The sequence below is a fragment of the Coregonus clupeaformis genome, unplaced genomic scaffold (assembly GCF_020615455.1).
Source record: "Coregonus clupeaformis isolate EN_2021a unplaced genomic scaffold, ASM2061545v1 scaf0219, whole genome shotgun sequence".
NCBI classification, from domain to species: domain Eukaryota; kingdom Metazoa; phylum Chordata; class Actinopteri; order Salmoniformes; family Salmonidae; genus Coregonus; species Coregonus clupeaformis.
The window spans coordinates 304,438-316,347 of NW_025533674.1; the positions used below are offsets into that span (position 1 = coordinate 304,438).

At 44.9% G+C, this 11,910-nt stretch overlaps 1 protein-coding gene across 3 annotated transcripts in view; it reads right to left on the minus strand.

Annotated features, from left to right (window-relative positions):
- LOC121555684 (SH2B adapter protein 2) overlaps window positions 1–5,033 on the minus strand; it is a 44,098-nt gene extending 39,065 nt beyond the window's left edge. For all 3 annotated transcript variants that reach the window (XM_041869516.2, XM_041869517.2, XM_041869515.2), the window contains exon 1: window positions 4,750–5,033. The gene's annotated coding sequence lies outside the window, so the exon portion shown is untranslated. The remainder of the gene's footprint in view (window positions 1–4,749) is intronic.
- Between the last annotated feature and the right edge of the window lie 6,877 nt (window positions 5,034–11,910).

An 11,910-nucleotide genomic window follows, 5' to 3' on the forward strand; every position in this document is an offset into this window, starting at 1 on the left:
CTTGAACAGAGACCCCTGACACACACACACACACACACCTTTCCACAGACCAGACCCTATAGCCTTCCCTGAAGACCAAACACAATGGACAATGGACACAATGGAAGAGACTATAGGAACTCACTGTACCATTCACAACACCTTAAAAGGCTCATTCACTTCAAAAACAAAGACCTCCGCCTTTTCTCAGACAGAAACAACCCCCTATCCACCCTCTCTCTCTCTCTATACTCCCCACCCCTCCCTATCCACACCCTCTCTCTCTCTATACTCCCCACCCCTCCCTATCCACACCCTCTCTCTCTCTCTATACCCCCCACCCCTCCCTATCCACACCCTCTCTCTCTCTGGCACTACTGCATAGCAGCCCCCCATCCCAGGAGAATATGGCTGATATCTCTGTCAGATGGTTTCAGTACCCTAACAGTAACTGACCCAGGAGAATATGGACAGGAAAGAGACATAACTAGGAGCAGAGGCAGGGAGGCAACTCCAGCCTGCTAAACACATTGACCAGGAGACATGTGAGCTGGGCGATCTGATATTATCCAGTCCTCTAAGGAGATGTTCTGTTCAGTACATCATGTTGATTAATACAACAACACTATTACAGCCGCACTCTACATACATGCATGGCCACATACATACATACATACACACACACGCACGTACACACGACCACATAGACACACACACGCATACGCACACACAAACACAGTCACACACGGCTCTGAGGACCTCCCTGCCAGCAGGGCTGTGGGTTGTGGACTCTCTCCCTCCCTCTGATTGGTTGAAGCGGGCTGCTGGCGATGGCGTCCTCCCACCCCAGGGACTCTGTGCCCTGTCATGCTTTCTAAGATTATCCCGGCCAGGACAAGTCATGTGTTCTCTCTACTACAGTACAAACATACTGTACACACACACAGGAAGTCACTGCTTGGATGAGCAGGAAATTACACAGGCCAAATTCACAACCAGAAACATAAGATACATGATAGGCCGACACAGACACACAACACGGTTCACATGTAGGCCTACAAGGGTAGAATGTAGCGTAAACACACACAGACACAACCACACAGAAATCTATCCAGAAGTAATTTGTTTCCTCTAGGAATTACATCTAAAATTAACAAGGTGTGTTCCTTTGGGCTCTACAAGAGCAGATCGTCAGAGAGTGGAGGGTAGTCTAGTCTGACTCTACTAGGTCGGTCTGACTGACTGACTGACTCACCAAACGAAGCCAGATGCCAGAGGCCAGAGAAACCAATGGCAGCCTAAATGCATAGCAGAAGAAATGATGACAGAGAGAGAGAGGGAGGAGCAGACATTCAGAAGAAAGGATGACAGAGAGAGCGAGGGAGGGGCAGACATTCAGAAGAAAGGATGACAGAGAGAGAGGGGGAGGAGCAGACATTCAGAAGAAAGGATGACAGAGAGAGAGAGGGGGAGGAGCAGACATTCAGAAGAAAGGATGACAGCCCATAGAGCCAACCAGTAGATAAGACCTCAAGAGGGAAGAAAGGGGTCAGAGGTCAGAGTTATACAACCATCACCATCACAGACCACACACTATGACTTTTGACCTGACCTCTGATAACCCTGCCGGCCGCTTCCTGACTCTCAACCAACTGTCTGAGAGAGGAATGTTCTCTTCTCTGGGTAGAAGTTGGATGTAGCCTAGCAACAGATCTAGAATCAGTTTTCTCCCTTCACAGATACAGCCTCTCCTATACTGATGCCTTCACAGATACAGCCTCTCCTATTCAGACTGGTGCCTTCACAGATACAGCCTCTCCTATACAGACTAGTGCCTTCACAGATACAGCCTCTCCTATTCAGACTGGTGCCTTCACAGATACAGCCTCTCCTATTCAGACTGGTGCCTTCACAGATACAGCCTCTCCTATTCAGACTGGTCTCTTCACAGATACAGCCTCTCCTATTCAGACTGGTGCCTTCACAGATACAGCCTCTCCTATTCAGACTGGTGCCTTCACAGATACAGCCTCTCCTATACAGACTGGTGCCTTCACAGATACAGCCTCTCCTATTCAGACTGGTGCCTTCACAGATACAGCCTCTCCTATACAGACTGGTGCCTTCACAGATACAGCCTCTCCTATACAGACTAGTGCCTTCACAGATACAGCCTCTCCTATACAGACTGGTGCTTTCACAGATACAGCCTCTCCTATACAGACTGGTGCCTTCACAGATACAGCCTCTCCTATACAGACTGGTGCCTTCACAGATACAGCCTCTCCTATACAGACTGGTGCCTTCACAGATACAGCCTCTCCTATACAGACTGGTGCCTTCACAGATACAGCCTCTCCTATATAGACTGGTGCCTTCACAGATACAGCCTCTCCTATATAGACTGGTGCCTTCACAGATACAGCCTCTCCTATACAGACTGGTGCCTTCACAGATACAGCCTCTCCTATTCAGACTGGTGCCTTCACAGATACAGCCTCTCCTATTCAGACTGGTGCCTTCACAGATACAGCCTCTCCTATACAGACTGGTGCCTTCACAGATACAGCCTCTCCTATACTGATGCCTTCACAGATACAGCCTCTCCTATACAGACTGGTGCCTTCACAGATACAGCCTCTCCTATACTGGTGCCTTCACAGATACAGCCTCTCCTATACAGACTGGTGCCTTCACAGATACAGCCTCTCCTATACTGGTGCCTTCACAGATACAGCCTCTCCTATTCAGACTGGTCTCTTCACAGATACAGCCTCTCCTATTCAGACTGGTGCCTTCACAGATACAGCCTCTCCTATTCAGACTGGTGTCTTCACAGATACAGCCTCTCCTATACAGACTGATAGAGCCAGACTGGGCTGACATGATGACAGTAGTCAGGGCAGGCATAACTTACTGCTCTATGACCATACACTGAGTCATGTCTATACAAGCATAATGTACTCTGAGTATACACAGACTACAGACGCCGCCCACTGTAGGACTACAGACGCAGCCCACTGTAGGACTACAGACGCAGCCCACTGTAGGACTACAGACGCAGCCCACTGTAGGACTACAGACGCAGCCCACTGTAGGACTACAGACGCAGCCCACTGTAGGACTACAGACGCAGCCCACTGTAGGACTACAGACGCAGCCTACTGTAGGACTACAGACGCAGCCCACTGTAAGACTACAGATGCCAACTGTAAGACTACAGATGCCTAACTGTAGGACTACAGATGCCTCCAGTGATGTGAAACAAACAACAAAGCCGTACTTATAACAACCCCCACGCCACCGTGCGTGTTAAACACACTAATTAGCGTGAGAGCAGACGAGAGACAGAGCTAATGTAAATATTGAGTGAGCCTTCATGCATCGGTCCTCCATCATGGCCGGAGGTGATAAAGGATAGAGCGTGGGAGACGCGCATTCCGCGACTCCTTTCTGCTTCCTGTCCCTCTCACCCATTAAATTAATTTCACAGATGACCAAAACACCCTGAAATGCAAGACATGGGTTTTTTATTTTCCTCTTGAAACTATAAGTCTTGAAACGGCAGGTAGTTTAGTGGTTAAGAGCGTTGTGCCAGTAACCGAAAGGTCGCTGGTTCTAATCCCCGAGCCGACTAGGTGAAAAATCTGTCGATGTGCCCTTGAGCAAGGCACTTAACCCTAATTGCTCCTGTAAGTCGCTCTGGATAAGAGCGTCTGCTAAATGACTAAACTGTAAATAAAGATGAAAGGTGCATACATAGGTTATAATCAGAGAACGAAATCTGTGAACTAATAGGTTACTGGATAATTTATGTAGACTGGTAACAAAATCATCAGTAGTAAACATTTGGAATAGGCCTAGTTTAGCATACATTGTTGCACTGCACTGACATTTATTAAGTGGCATGATGGTTGTTTGATCTTCACTGCTGTCTATCTGTCTGATCATAGTCTATCGAATGAAACAGGCCGAAATAATAACATTATTCCTATATAAACCGTTACCAATTAGAAATAACTGTAAAATATATCACTAGCTTAGTAGCCTAGGCCTTTTAATCAATGGGAATAATCAATATGCTGTGGTTGCGTATGTGAGCGCGGTGGCGGTGCTCATGAATGAGAAATAACGGGCTCCTGAATGGCTGAGCGCCGAGTCTGCGGCTGAAAGAAAGGATCCCGAAATCTGAATGAATGACCGTTAACAGAGTAGACTTTATAGGCAAAGCCAGGACACAGACCCTGAGATTGCCAATGACTGCTGGAGCCAGAATGTTATAACGGTCTCTGTTATGGTCCCCTCGAGAGACCTACCCCTAGATCCGCTAAATGGATTAGGCGAAAAATCCCTTACCGAATAGTCCCAATCCCGAGTAGTTTTGTCTTGAAATATAAAAGAACGGCATCAATCGAGTCTGTTATAGCCTATGCTACCAGTGTGTCGCAATAATGTTTTTTTTAAATGGATGCGTTTCAGCACCAGGTGCGTTGGCGAGTCGAATGGACAGACGGCTTTACTTCAGCACCTGGAGCGAACACATTGAGGGCTGAGACTAACTGCCTAGCCTACAATTGCTACCCTCCTCACTAAAGCACGACGCAAACCGTTTCATAGCCTAGAAATAAAAGTATATGTGTAACGTAGCCTAAGCTACAGATTGGCGACCATAAAGGCAACTAGTAGGCTAGAATGCGCGCTATAGCTTCCAGCAACATCCAAGCAGGTCGGAAGCCACAAAATGGAAAACATGAACGCAGCAGCGCTCACCTCGATGTCCGACTCACTGCATGGCGCTACGCTGATGTCGGGGAGGCAATCCTTGCACTGTTGTTTTTGTTGTTGTTGTTGTTGTTGTTGTTGTTATTGTTGTCCAATCAAGGCCAATAATATGCATTAATTGTCTTCATATCGTTATCCTCGATGAGCGGTTAGACAGATATAGGAGATTAGGAGGCTACCGCGGCAACGTTATATTTTCTCCATATCCGCTCGACGCACACTGCACCGTTGGATCCAAGATCTCTCATTCCAGGGACTGCTGTGTGTGTGTGTGTGTGTTGCTCTCGCTCTCTGATCTATTTAACAGCCCTCGCAGGCTGCATTTAAAGGGGCCGCGAACGATTCATGCTTGCCTAGATCAGTTCTATAAATATATTTGTATTAATTGTTGTTGTCGTTTCTCTGTAATACTACTAGCCACATAGCAATTTAATGAAGTTGGATTTAGCTAGCCCAGATAGGTTTTCAATCTCCCAGCCTCATCACTAGCTAGCAAGAAGCCATTTCAGCCTATCAATCAAGTTAGAGTAGCTATCTTAGCTGGCATGCCTGTTGGCAAGGTTGGTAAACTTTAGAAAAGCAAGCAATAACTAAATGTACTGAATAAGACTCACATTCCTTTAAATCTTTTACCCAGATTTGACCAGAGAAGTATAGTTTGTTTCTTTAAAAAAAGAACTACCAATCAGGAGGATACAGACAGCTCAAGAGGTCTGCTTAAATATATATATATACATAGAATGAAGCATAATGATTATGGCTCTGGATTGCAGGAAAAGGCTGTTTCAGGTGTTTGAAAAATGCAACATTCTCCAATTTCCGTTGGGTGGGCCTAGCCCCCCTCCATTTGCTATGAAGCCCCTAAATAAGACCTGGTGCAACCAATTACCTTCAGAAGTCACGTAATTTGTTAAATAAAGTCCACCTGTGTGCAATCTAAGTGTCACATGATCTGTCACATGATCTCAGAATATATACACCTGTTCTGAAAGGCCCCAGAGTCTGCAACACCACTAAGCAAGGGGCACCACCAAGCAAGCGGCACCATGAAGACCAAGGAGCTCTCCAAACAGGTCAGGGACAAAGTTGTGGAGAAGTACAGATCAGGGTTGGGTTATAAAAAAAATATCTGAAACTTTGAACATCCCACGGAGCACCATTAAGTCCATTATTAAAAAATTGAAAGAATATGGCACCACAACAAACCTGCCAAGAGAGGGCCGCCCACCAAAACTCACAGACCAGGCAAGGAGGGCATTAATCAGAGAGGCAACAAAGAGACCAAAGATAACCCTGATCCATTTTATTTCCAGGTTGTAAGTGTAGTGTCTAAACAGTTTATGACTTTGCTGACATTTGCAAATGGTGTGTTAGAGGAAGTCTGTTATGTGGATGCCTGGGATTGGTTTATGGGAAAACCACCCATATCACGTTACAGATTATAAATACCATGGTTGGTCGGAGAGGAACAACATATTAGAGATTGGGTCAGTTGTTCTCCAGATGTCTGCAGGAGTCTGTAAATTGACGCTGAAATCTTTGATGTAATAAACTATTATAATCAAGGACAGTGTCAGCGGATTTCTTGTCATCACAGCATAATTAGCATCGTTATTTCGATACCACATAAGGCAACAAAATAGGAAAAATACCAAGGGGGGGGTGAATACTTTCCCAAGCCACTGTACTTGCAGTGAAGCCGCTCAACAACTACATCACATTAGTCATCTGACAGACTCCCATCCAGAGCGACACACAGAAGCTACCAGGGTCAACGCCCTGCTCAAGGGCACGTCGACAGACCTCCCACAAGGTCAAAAAACGGGAAGCGATTCATGATCCCCCCCAACAGTTCCCCAAGAGCTGCCCTTCAACCAACCGAGACCCCCCATATCCCACCTATCTCTGCTGGCCCCCCTCTTTGGATCTCTACGCCCCATATATCTTTCAACTATGCTGTGATGTTTAACATACAATTTCAATCTATCTAATCGAATAGAATCCACAGATTGCGAGTTGAAGATAAATACTTTTACACTAAGAGTATTAGTATATTAGTAATTGGCTGACCCGGTCTCTCCAGATCTCCCAACAATACTATTTCTAGGGTCAATTTTAGATCAATGTTATGCATTTTCAGCCATTCCTGAACCTGAGACCAGAAACAGGCTACCTGAGGGCAGTACCAAAACAAATGGTCTATTGATTGCCCCAAATATTCAACATTTTGTTGGTGGCAAGAATTCTATATAATAATTTTAGCTGAAAAGCACGAAGTCTTGAATCTTGCGTCGTTTTATATATCAACTCATGGAATCGGTACATCAAAAATCTCTTCCCAACTATTTTGCAATCTGTATGGCACAGCTGTCAACATCCTGGTCCTCAAATGAAACTGGTATACTTTCCTATTTATGCTATTTTTATTCCTCTGCCAGTTTTGATCCTTTATATTGGGCAGACAGACCCGTTCCCTACCTCCTCCCTTGATCCTTTATATTGGGCAGACAGACCAGTTCCCTACCTCCTCCCGCTGCCACCTGCCTCCTCCATGTTTGGGGTAATGCTGTAATCATTGGTTGTAATCTTGGATTGAGCAGACCTTCCCATACAATTCTGATAACTCCATGAAAGACATTACTCTACCATTCAAATTTACAATATCATTTAAAAACAAAATACCCTTTTCAAATATCATTCCCATAAATACAGGTATTTTATCAACCAGCACATTTGAGTTCAGCCATAATATTTGTTGTAATATTTGTTCTATCTTTTCAGGGGGATGAAATTGAAATTGTAGCCAGCTCTGCATTGCTTGTTTGAAAAAGAGAGATACTTTGAAAAAAATATCATTTTCAATTAATCGAAAATGAGACATGGCAATCTGCACAAAGGCAAAAAGGCCATTTTTAAACAATGGATGAGCTTTTCTTAGTAATCTACTTGAGAACCATTTAGGGTTCAAGTAAAACTTTTGAACTTTCGAAATGAATAAGTCAAGCTTTTAGAGAGAGGTTTAGTGCTTTTATATTTAATCATCTCAACCCACCCAATTCATATTCATTATATAGATAGGCACGCTTTATCTTGTCTGGTTTAGCATCCCAGATAAAGCGAAAATATGATTTGAAAAAACGATTCATCAGGAGTAGGCAGCGCTTTAAGTAAGTGAGTAAACTGAGATATGACTAAGGAGTTAATCAGGGCAATTTTCCCATAAATACAGGTAGTTACCTCTCCATGGTTGCAGGATCTTGTCTATTTTTTACTAGTGTTCTATTGAAATTCATTGTGGAGAGCTCATTTACATATTTTGTGATATAAATACCAAGTATGTCCACTTCACCGTCAGCCCATTTTATAGGTAAACTGCAGGGTAATGTAAAAGTTGTATTTTTTTAATGATCCAATACGTAATATTGCACACTTATCATAATTTGGTTTTAGAGAGTCCAGAAAAGTTATCTAGATCTTCAATGAGACATTGCAGGGATCTAGCTTGCAGACTTAATATAAAACTTCAGTCATCGGCATACATGGACACCTTTGTTTTTAAGCCTTGGATTTCTAATCCTCTAATGTTGTTATTTGATCTGATTTTAATAGCTAGCATTTCGATGGCCATAACAAATAGATATGGTGACAGCGGACACCCCTTGTTTAACTCCTCTTGACAATTCAAAACTCTCTGAGAAGTAGCCGCTATTTACTATTTTACACCTGGGGTTGCTATACATTACTTTTACAGATTTTTGTAAGAGAATCACAGAAATTGAAAAAATCCAGGCATTTATAAATAAAATCCAGTCTTACTTTATCAAAGGCCTTTTCAAAATCTGCTATAAATACCAGGCCTGGCTTCTTAGATGTTTCATGATGTTCTATTATTTCTAGTAGTTGTCGTATATTATCTCCAATGTATCGTCCATGTAAAAAAGCTGTCTGATCAGGATGAACAATACCAGGTAAAACCTTTTTAATTCTGAGTGCTATGCATTTCGCTGGTATTTTCGCATTAATTACAGGTTTCTTGAGTTATCTTACTATTTTGAGGAAGTGAATACTGGCTACTGCGTCTCAAGATGGACAAACAGTACTATTGCTGCTTTTTTCTTGTTTTTCAAGCGAAGGTCTTTCAAGGGAGTATGCGAGCACACTCGTTCGGTTTGCTTAGCCGAGTTCAGCTAGGTGCCAGCCAAACCGAAGCATGCGGAAGGCTTAACCCTAACCCTTAACCTAACCCTAATCCTAAACTTAACCCAAAACCTTAACCCCTAACCCTAACTCCTAACCCTAACCCTAATTCTAACCCTAAACCTAACCCCTAAGCCTAAAATAGCCTTTTTCCTTGTGGGGACCGTTAAAATGTCAACATTTTCCTTGTTTTACTATCATTGTGAGGACTTCTGATAGTAAAACCAAACACACACACACACACACCAGTGGAGGCTGCTGAGGGGAGGACGGCTCATAATAATGTTTGGAACGAACGAATGGAATGGCATCAAACACATACAAAACATGTTTGAAACCATTCCACTAATTCCGCTCCAGTCATTACCACGAGCCCGTCCTCCCCAATTAAGATGCCACCAACCTCCTGTGATACACACACACTTAGTCTTAATTTACTAGACATTTGTCTTACCACCAATGTGCCCTCTAAACTGCGGGCGTATGCAGGCGCCGTTTAATAAATATCAGCCTGTGCAGAGAAGCACGAGATTTAACTTCACTCAACTCTCTAGAGTTTTCCCCTTTAGTTAAACACTATCAACATTTCGCTCTACTGTGGGAATTGTGCTCAAATCAACGCAATATTAGCCACCTTCAATGTAACATACAGAAACAAAATGAACTACGAAAGACTTAATATGCGAAACTAACTGTGCAAGAGATTTCCTTGTAGGCAGAGTGCATTGGAGTAGGATTCTATTGCATTGACAGGTACGACTGATGCCGCGTTCAAACAACTGGGAAACTCTGAAAAATACGAGGTCAAATCATGACGTCAGTGATCTTCAGGTCGGAAAGTCAGAGCTCTAGAAAGAGGCCAGTGTTTCCTAGTTGAAATTCCGAGTTGGATGACCATTCAAAGTCGGAAGTCTGAGTTTTCGAGTTCTCAGTTCCGAATTCCCAGCTGTTTTGAACGCTACACAGACCGATGCGCCGTAACCAATCAGAGCTGCAGTAGGCCTACATGGTCTAAATTGAACACCACACATTGGCTGCTACTGTAGGCTGAATGATAGAACAGCAATTTCCATGTTAAAATGTTATGGGATGCATTTTTCTCCATTGTTTTTGATGGTAGGCCACTCTGCCTACATTGTGATCAAATAAACACAGTAGCCTACATGACCACTGTTAAAACGGTAACTTAAAGCGGGCACAGCCTCTGTGTTCACAGTAAACGCACGCCGGAAGCAGGCACAGCATCTGTGTTCACAGTAAACGCATGCCGGAAGTTGCTCAGAATTTTCACAATGTTCACGTTTGCGCTTAGCAGACCTGAAATTTGCTCACTCCATTATATCAGAGCTTATAAGCCTGGCCCTGGCAGGCCATTCTACACAAACATGCAACCTACCCCAGACATTTAGACACAGCAAGATACACACATTCATTTGGTGGCAGACAGACACAGTGACGTCATTGAGTGCAGACAGACAGTCACACAGACACAGTAACGTCATTGGGTGCAGAGTGACCCAGCCAACCCCACACGATTTCTCACAGTATTGTTCTTTCAGACTGTCTCCTGAAAATCACTCACAGGGGGGCTTCCTGGGGGAGGGGCTCAGACCAGCTGGACAGACACACATGCATGCACGCTTTGAGGATAACACAGTGCCACCGACGCGGCCCGCTACCAAGGACTGTGGGCTCTCCTTCTCCGTGGCCGACGTGAGTAAGAAATGTAAGCGTGTTAACCCTCGCAAGGCTGCCGGCCCAGACGGCATCCCTAGCCGCGTCCTCAGAGCATGTGCAGACCAGCTGGCCTATCCCAGTCTGCTGTCCTCACATGCTTCAAGATGGCAACTATTGTCCCTGTACCCAAGAAAGCAAAGGTAACTGAACTAAATGACAATCGCCCCGTAGCACTCACTTCTGTCATCGTGAAGTGCTTTGAGAGACTAGTCAAGGATCATATCACCTCTACCTTACCTGCCACCCTAGACTCACTTCAATTTGCTTACCGCCCCAATAGATCCACAGATGATGCAATTGCCATCGCACTGCACACTGCCCTATCCCATCTGGACAAGAGGAATAGAAGCACAAGCATTTCGCTACACCCGCTATAACATCTGCTAAACACGTGTATGTGACAAATACAATTTGATTTGATTTGATTTGAATACCTACGTAAGAATGCTGTTCATTGACTGTAGCTCAGTATTCAACACCATAGTACCCTCCCAGCTCATCATTAAGCTCGAGGCCCTGGGTCTGAACCCCGCCCTGTGCAACTGGGTCCTGGACTTCCTGATGGGCCGCCCCCAGGTGGTGAAGGTAGGAAACAACATCTCCACTTCGCTGATCCTCAACACTGGGGCCCCACAAGGGTGCGTGCTCAGCCCCTTCCTGTACTCTCTGTTCACCCATGACTGCGTGGCCACTCACGCCTCCAACTCAATCATCAAGTTTGCAGATGACACAACAGTAGTAGGCTTGATTACCAACAATGACGAGACAGCCTACAGGGAGGAGGTGAGGGCTCTGGGAGTGTGGTTTCAGGAAAATAACCTCTCACTCAATGTCAACAAAACAAAGGAGATGATCGTGGACTTCAGGAAACAGCAGAGGGTGCACCCCCCTATCCACATCGACGGGACCGCAGTGGAGAAAGTGGAAAGCTACAAGTTCCTCGGCGTACACATCACTGACAAACTGAAATGGTCCACACACACAGACATTGTGGTGAAGAAGGCGCAACAGTGCCTCTTCAACCTCAGGAGGCTGAATAAATTTGGCTTGGCACCTAAAACCCTCACAAACTCTTACAGATGCACAATTGAGAGCATCCTGTCAGGCTGTATCACCGCCTGGTACGGCAACTGCACCGCCCGCAACCGCTGGGCTCTCCAGAGGGTGGTGCGGTCTGCCTAACACATCACCAGGGGCAAACTACCAGCCCTCCAG